Below are 7,182 nucleotides of genomic sequence, written 5' to 3'. Positions count from 1 at the left end.
GGGGTGTGCCCTGTTCCAGTCTGCAGTGACTGGGCTGTGGTAGGGACAGGCAGGGAACAGGTGCAGATAGCCCAGCAGATGGCTGGAAGTCCTTAATCTGAGCAATAATGCTAACGTAGCCATATGGTAAAAGAGCTGTAGGAGAAGCCATTTTTCTAATAGCAGGCAATATCCAGAGTTTAGCTGAGGAGAGAAAAAGGCAAGCTTACCAGTGATTAAGCCCCTTGACATCTGTAGCCTAGAGGAAGAGCAGGGGAGCTACTCTGGACCATTAGGGTTGACAATTCATCATCTCCATTACAGTCAGTAGCACTTTGTGTGCAGGAGCCTTGCCCTCCATCTAAAGGAGGCAGTGTTTGTCCTGTAGATGGATGTCAAAACAGGATCTTGTTCTGTGCACACTGGGCTTGTGTAAGCCGGACAGATGTCCTAGTACTGTTGTGAGAGAGTTCTTGAGGGGATCATGGTTCTGATGCTTCAGAAATGGTGCCTCCTGAATCAGTCATCTGCCAGATGTCAGCAGAAAGTGATGAAGGAGAACCAAAGTCCTTTGGTGGTGGGCTGAGAACTGCAGAGGGCAGGGGCCCTTGGAGGGTATAAAGTGTGAGGTGATGCATGTTGGCTCAGCCAGTGTCACTCTTAAACTGCCTGGAGTTTCCCTTTGTTCTTAAGACAATAGATACAAATCTGAGTCTGTCTTCCTTCCTCAAAAGCTGTTTCCAAGGGCTTTCCTCTGGAAAAATCTTCTGTTTCCCCTGGCTAATCATCCCTGGCCTGGGGCCTGGAGATGTAATGCAGTTTGTCCCTCCGGAACAGTTCAGCCCAACCTGCCAGGCCTGCAGGTGTGCTTGGCGTGCAAACCCAAAGGCAGGCGCATGAAGCAACAGCAAATAGAGGAAGACAGTGCCTGGCCCTGCCTCTGGGCACTGCTTGGGCCTGACTGTTTGCACTTGCCTGTCTCCTGCCCAAGGGCAAATGCAGAGGCAGCAGTGGTTCCTTTATCCTGGGGCAGAGATCAGGCAAAACTAGCATGCAGAGACACAACTTTCCATTCCTCTGACTTGGATTTGATGGCTTTTGTTTCTGTAGTTGTGTGTGGGGCCAACTTGATCTTTGTTCCTTAACGGCTTTCAAAAAATGAGTCTGAAAAATACCCTTACCTGTGGTCTCAAAATTCCTCTCCGTTAGTTGCCACTCCAGTTATATTTGTCTCCCAGCATTTGTTTTTTTGCCCTTCTTAAATCCTCAGCACAGAAGCTTAAGGTTTTGAATTTGCAGCTGTGTCACGTTAATGAAAAGACAGCTTTAAAATGGATTAAAAGCAGGATGAAGATTGAATGACCTCTGCACAGGCACCAATGGATGCAGATTTCAGTCAGTGGGCCTGATTTTGCTGATGTGTGCCCTGTGGAATTTGTATTGTGGCAATGTACTGTGCGTGCTACAAGCCCATTGCAGCTCCTGCCTGATGTGATGCACTGGGGGTGTTCAAATCTATCAGTAGAGCAGCACAGCACAAGCCCTTCTGATTCACAGAATGCTCCCACGGCCTCTTCAGCATCCTGGAAAGTGCAGCTGGGGTAACACAGTGGGCTGGCAGGTTGATGATCTGCATCGTCCTGAGGGATGAGGTGGAGGAAGGCGCCTTCCTGGGCTTCCAGACGTGTTCTCAGATCTCAGGCTGTAAGGAAATAAACCTTCCCAGGAAGTGGGGTCTCCTGGGAAAAGTCTTCTGTTCCACAAAGCTCCCTGGTCCAAGGAGCTGAGGCTTTGGTACAAGATACTGCACAAGAAACAGTTTGATGCTGTCTCAGTGGATTCTGTCACCCAGATATTAAGAAAATAAGCTTTTTTTCCTTTTTTTTTCTTGCCCTTGTCCCCACTGGGGAAAACTTCCTATTCCCAGCTATCAGTTCAGCCAGCACAAAACTATCTGGGGAATTAATGAATGCAGAAGGAGCAGCAGGATTTAGAGAAGATGTAGGTGGGTGGAGGAGGACTGCTGAGATGAATGTTTCCAGGGGAAAAAAGCTATGTAAAACTTTCTGCTTGCACAAGGGAAAACTCCTACTAGTTGCACAGTCACTGTGGTGGAGATCACAGGAGAACTGGGAGTGATCTAGGCTCAAACTGTGCAGTCAAAAGAAAGCTTGCTTGTGGTAGGGAGGGGGTCTTCAGATCCTCCCAGCACCACAGTGTCTTCACATATGTTCCCTGTCAGCCCCATGCATAAGCAGTAGGTGGTCAGTATGCTCTGAATACTTGCTCTTGTTTTTCTTAGGTACCCAGCAGGCTAATCTGATTCAGATACTCTGCTTTTCCAGGCTCCCGAGAACAGAGCAAAGGCACTTTATGCCTCATTTGTGACAATAAACTTCAGAGTTCTCCTGTAGAGCCTCCCTTGTGACCACTTTGTGCCATGGTTTCCTCAGAGGCTCACGGGTAATAGTTGTGTGGAGGCACAATAAGGAAAACTTGGCAGCACATTACCAACTGCTTAATTTAAACCAGTGAAACAAAAGTTCAAATTCAAAACTGTTGAATTCTCATAGAGCTGCAGGTGTTTTCCTCTGACAAACTGGTTTGTTTTCCCTTAAAATTTGTGCTACTTGGCAGAAGCAATATGTATAGAATTAAGATCTAGTTGGTCCCTATCTCTTTTGCCCCTCATTTCCTGTGCTCTATCAGTGTTTCATGATTTCATTGTACTGCACCCTGTTTCCTGAGGTGGTATCCAAAGTCCTGAAGGGCAGAACATGTTGCTAGAGTCAAGGAATACCCTGCAGAAGCTGCTCCTGCACATGCTTTATCCTCTTTCTGAGAAATAGGTCTAAAATATGAATGTATTCCCCTCCTGTCTTTAACTTAAATACACTGAAAATGTTTTGTGTTTTTTCTTGCAATGTCAATTTAAAAGGTAAGATACTCATTTCACAGCTTTTGTTGGCAGCTGTGAGAGGGCTTTCCTATTCCTCAGAAGGGGGTTTGTATCCTGCCAGCATCTTTAAGGAGTGTGGCAGGAGAGCCAGGTGTGCTGTAGGACATGGAGAAGCTAATAAATGTGGGCTGTTGCACAAAGGTTACAAATAGGCTGCAGGGGGGCTGAGAAACAGCAGGTTTCATGTGCTCTAATCCTAGCTGGGCTATGAGGAGGAGAAAGTCATCACTGGTCACCTCTTCACATTACTGGATAAAAGCCAAGATGGTATTTACTGGGGGTAGCAGCTGGAGATGAGGCTGGGAGGGTTGCAGCTTGAAATCAGATTGCTGTGCTGCTCCCCCTTGCCCAGAGGAGCACTGAGCATAATCAGGTGCTTGTTAGTGGGATTATCTCCTCTGAGGTGTCAGAGCAGTTGAAACAGCTGATTGGTTGGAGGTAAGGATATAACTGCTCTGAGTAGTGCATTCTTCTGCCTGCAGAGAGCACCTGCTCTGTCAGTATCTTTTACTTTTTCATACAAGTTTGCTTTCTACCATAAAGATAATATAATGTTGCGTTAAATAGTAATACTAAATACTTGCTTTCTGAGTTACAAAAGCAAGACTTTGGCATAACAGAATGCTAGCTCCTTAAGCAACAAGAAAATATCAGAATGTTTCATTTATCTTACACTGATGATGTGGATTTAATGATTTCTTCCTGCCAGGAGTGGGTCCTCCTGCCTAAGGATGGACTAAACCTACTGGTGTCCCCAGAGAAGCTGCCATTCAGCAGATGAGTATTGGTCTGGGGCTATACTGGCACTTTACAGCATGGAGAGGGCTTTATCTAAATGAAAGTGAGTGCTTGTGTTGGGACATAGACATCAGGGTGCAAGAGGACTGATGGGAAAGACTAAGGCTGGGGGCTGATAAGCATTCTGCGCAGGAGCTTGTCTGGAATATCTGATTTGCTTTGCCAAATTTGGGATGAAAGTCTTAGTGAAACTATTTTTTTCTTAAACAAATTCATCTTCTTTTAAAAGAACCAAAGCTCACAGAATTAAAACAACAACAACAAAACCAATAAAGCCAATACAACAGCAACAAACATTAGTGGAAAGAAATAAACCATACTCTTCCCCCCCACCTCAACCCATATTTTTTAGTTCTGGGCAATTTTTATCATTTCTAAGGCTAATCTTATCCAAACAATTTGAGCACAGATGGTGAGGCTGTTTTTTTTTCTAAATTCCCCACGAGTTTTCTGTGTGTTTTATTGCTGCTTCTTTCATTATAGATGTACTTCTTAAAACCACGCTGAAGGAAAATAATTGCTTTGATCACTTGGTAAATATCTGAAGTTGCGAGAACTTAATCTAGGTGGAGTAAGTCCTAAAGGATCCTGTTTGTATGCTGTAAGCACTTTGGATCAAACAGTAGTTTGTAGTGTGGATGCTTTTTGTTGTAAGATTAAGATCTTGCTTTCTTTTTTCTTAATTGCAGGCCTGACCTGGTGTTTAGAGATCTCCAGACCTGAGGACTGCTTCCACTCTGCCCTGGGAAAGGCTTCTGTAAGCAGTGTTCTATCACAGGACATGGATTCACCTGTCAGCATCATGTTTAGGAGGGATTACTTTGTCGCTGCATTGGCACTGCTGGAGGAGCTGTGCTCCTCATCAGCACATCTGCCTGTGGGAAAGGGAGTGCTCTGTTCCTCCACTGTAAGCAGATTAATGTACTTGGTTTAACAACCTGCTTGCGATTGAACTATTAATATTTTTTGTTTCCTACTGTTAGTTTTTCAGTTTGGATGCACTTTTATCAGCAAAGCCCGGGTGTTGTGCAGAAGCATTCAGGAGGAATATAAGCAAGGTCATGAGGTCTTTGAGTGTGCCTTTAGAGGAATTAAAGCTGAACTGAGCCCCGTAAGAGGAAAGCAAAGTTGAGAATGTGTATAATTCAGCACGCTTTTCCAAGAACAAGATCTTCTGAACAGCAGACAACAAAAGCTACAGAAGTAGCTACGTTGCTCTGCAGGGAGGATGTGACACTGCTGTTTTCTCATTGTGCAAAGCAAACAATGACTGCTGCATATCAGGCCCTCTGGTGCAGCCCCATTGTTTGCTGCTATTCTTGGTGTCCCTCAACCACCTCTGCCCGGTACAGGGAGCTCAGCTTCGTCCTCTGGCTGGGTCTCTTTACATAGAAAGCCCTGCAGCTGATAAGGGCAGCTTTGTCTCTGCCTGTTACCATAGGGTACGTTAGTCTGTGAGAAAAAGTTTGGATTTTTCAGTGCAGAGGTTCTCATGGGCTGGGATTTTGGAAGCCATTGTAGCCATCTTTGTATAAGATATATGTTGCTGCCTATAGCTGGCTCTCCTCATCTGATGTCATGGGAGCATTGCAATGTTTTGACCATTTTTCTTTATTAATTAATTGAAGAGATGTATCTTCTAAAGTATATGGTGACATCAACAGTTATTTCTTTCTTCCTATCCCTGATTATCTCTGGCAGTGTCTGAGAAGGAAGCAAAAACTCCAGGAGATCAAGCTGTACAGTAATTAAACCTATGCTGAATGTTAAATGAAGCTGTTTAACCCTGTTTTGATGCAGTACCCTGGATTTTTTATGATTAACTTCTCATTTGGGAAGCAAACTCATTCAGTTTTGTTGAAGCTAGTGATAATCTTCTGGACTTCTGGACTGCGTAAGAATAGCAGTGACATGGTTTCAGGATCTGATAGAGCACATAAATCTAGGAAAACATTTTCCCTGTCACTAGGCTTATTTTTTTAAACCATATTTTAGAAATACATTTATCATCACTTGCTTATCAAGATGCATTTCACATGCTTCATCGTGGTGATAAGCCTGAAATGGAGGAGTTTCTCAGCTGGTAATCTACTGTGCCACAGGAATGGCAGGTTAGAAGTCAAGACTCTGGGGACTAAATCATGGTCCACTTGAAACTGATAGGCATCTTGACAGCCATGTTGGATTCTGTGCTGTTTTGCTGTTTCACATGGATTTTGTTCTTGATTCTTATCAACAACTTGCTCTGGGACCTCAGAAAGTTATTTAACTGTTCTGGGCTTTTACTTTCTGCAGCAGCGTTTTACAACCCTTCGTATTATTTATAATATAGCAAGACATAAATCTCTAATTTATCTCTAACATGTAGTACTTAAAACGCAAAGATGACCAAACATCCCTCTGTGATTATTCTTTGTAATCACTGATTCCCTGTAACAAGACCAAGAGTAGGAAAATTCAAAGGTATTTCCTGTATTGAGAAATAAAATCTATGCAGAGAATATTTTCCCTTCCATGGGTAGCTTTCTGATCTCTCTCTGTCTATCCTTTGAGCAAAACTGCTTTTGAGATCACTGGCAGGACTCTGTGAACAGAGCTGAAGGGTTTTGTTTGATACTTGCTGCACATGAAGGCAGGATGCTGATGGAGAAAGTATGCAGATGACGTTCTATAGCAGCAAGTTTTCTCCAGTGCTGTACAGCTGGTATCTATGGATAAGCTCTTTTTCTCTCTAGAACAAGATAGTCTTGACCATGCTCTGTTAAGAACAATTGCTAGCTCATGGTGTTGCCTGAAGTGCTTCATTGCCTGAGAGGTAAAATCAGGTCAGGCAGCCTGTTGGAAATTCAGCAGTCAAGGGAGTGCTCAAATTGGTGCCCTGGCATCGGTTAGCATGCTAGTGTGTGTGTTTTCTTTATGAACCAAGATACCGCTATTATTTTGCATAAACTTTGCAGTTGCCTGAGTGAGCACTGGGTCACAGCCTGCCAGATTCTGCACCTGGAATGAGACAACCCTGGATATATGTACAGACAGGAGGGCAAAAGGCTGGAGAGTAACACCAGGGAAAGAGATCTTGGAGTTCTGGCTGATGGCAAGTTAAACATGAGCCAGCAGCGTGCCCTGTCAGCTCAAAGGGCCAGCTGTACCCTGGGCTGCTCCAGGCCCAACGCTGCCACCCAGCACTGGGAGGTTGTCCTGCTCTGCTCTGTGCTGTGCATCCTTACGTCAAGCACTGCATGTGGTTTGGGTGCCACAATATAGGAAGGACATAAAACTATTAGGGAGTGCCCAAAGGAGGGCTATGAAGATGGTGAAGAGTCTGGAGGGCAAGGTGTATGAGGAGCAGTTGATGTCCCTTGGTGCGCTCAGCCCAGAGCAGAGGAGCTGAGGGGAGGCCTCATGGTGGCTGCAGCTCTCACGGGGAGTGGAGGAGCAGCACTGAG

At 44.7% G+C, this 7,182-nt stretch overlaps 1 long non-coding RNA gene across 2 annotated transcripts; it reads left to right on the top strand.

The window, feature by feature from the left end:
* The first annotated feature begins 2,863 nt into the window (after positions 1 to 2,863).
* LOC107309139 lies at positions 2,864 to 5,383 on the top strand. Of its 2 annotated transcripts, XR_001553087.2 has the most exons (4): positions 2,864 to 3,376; positions 3,648 to 3,779; positions 4,220 to 4,337; positions 4,426 to 5,383. It is a non-coding gene; the product is annotated as an uncharacterized LOC107309139 (long non-coding RNA). The 2 variants fall into 2 exon arrangements; XR_001553088.2 differs by lacking the exon at positions 4,220 to 4,337.
* The last annotated feature ends 1,799 nt before the right edge of the window (positions 5,384 to 7,182 follow it).

The sequence above is a fragment of the Coturnix japonica genome, chromosome 2 (genome assembly GCF_001577835.2).
Source record: "Coturnix japonica isolate 7356 chromosome 2, Coturnix japonica 2.1, whole genome shotgun sequence".
Lineage (NCBI taxonomy): Eukaryota > Metazoa > Chordata > Aves > Galliformes > Phasianidae > Coturnix > Coturnix japonica.
The sequence above is the reverse complement of the archived record's forward strand: the minus strand, read 5'-3'. Positions and strand labels throughout refer to the sequence as shown.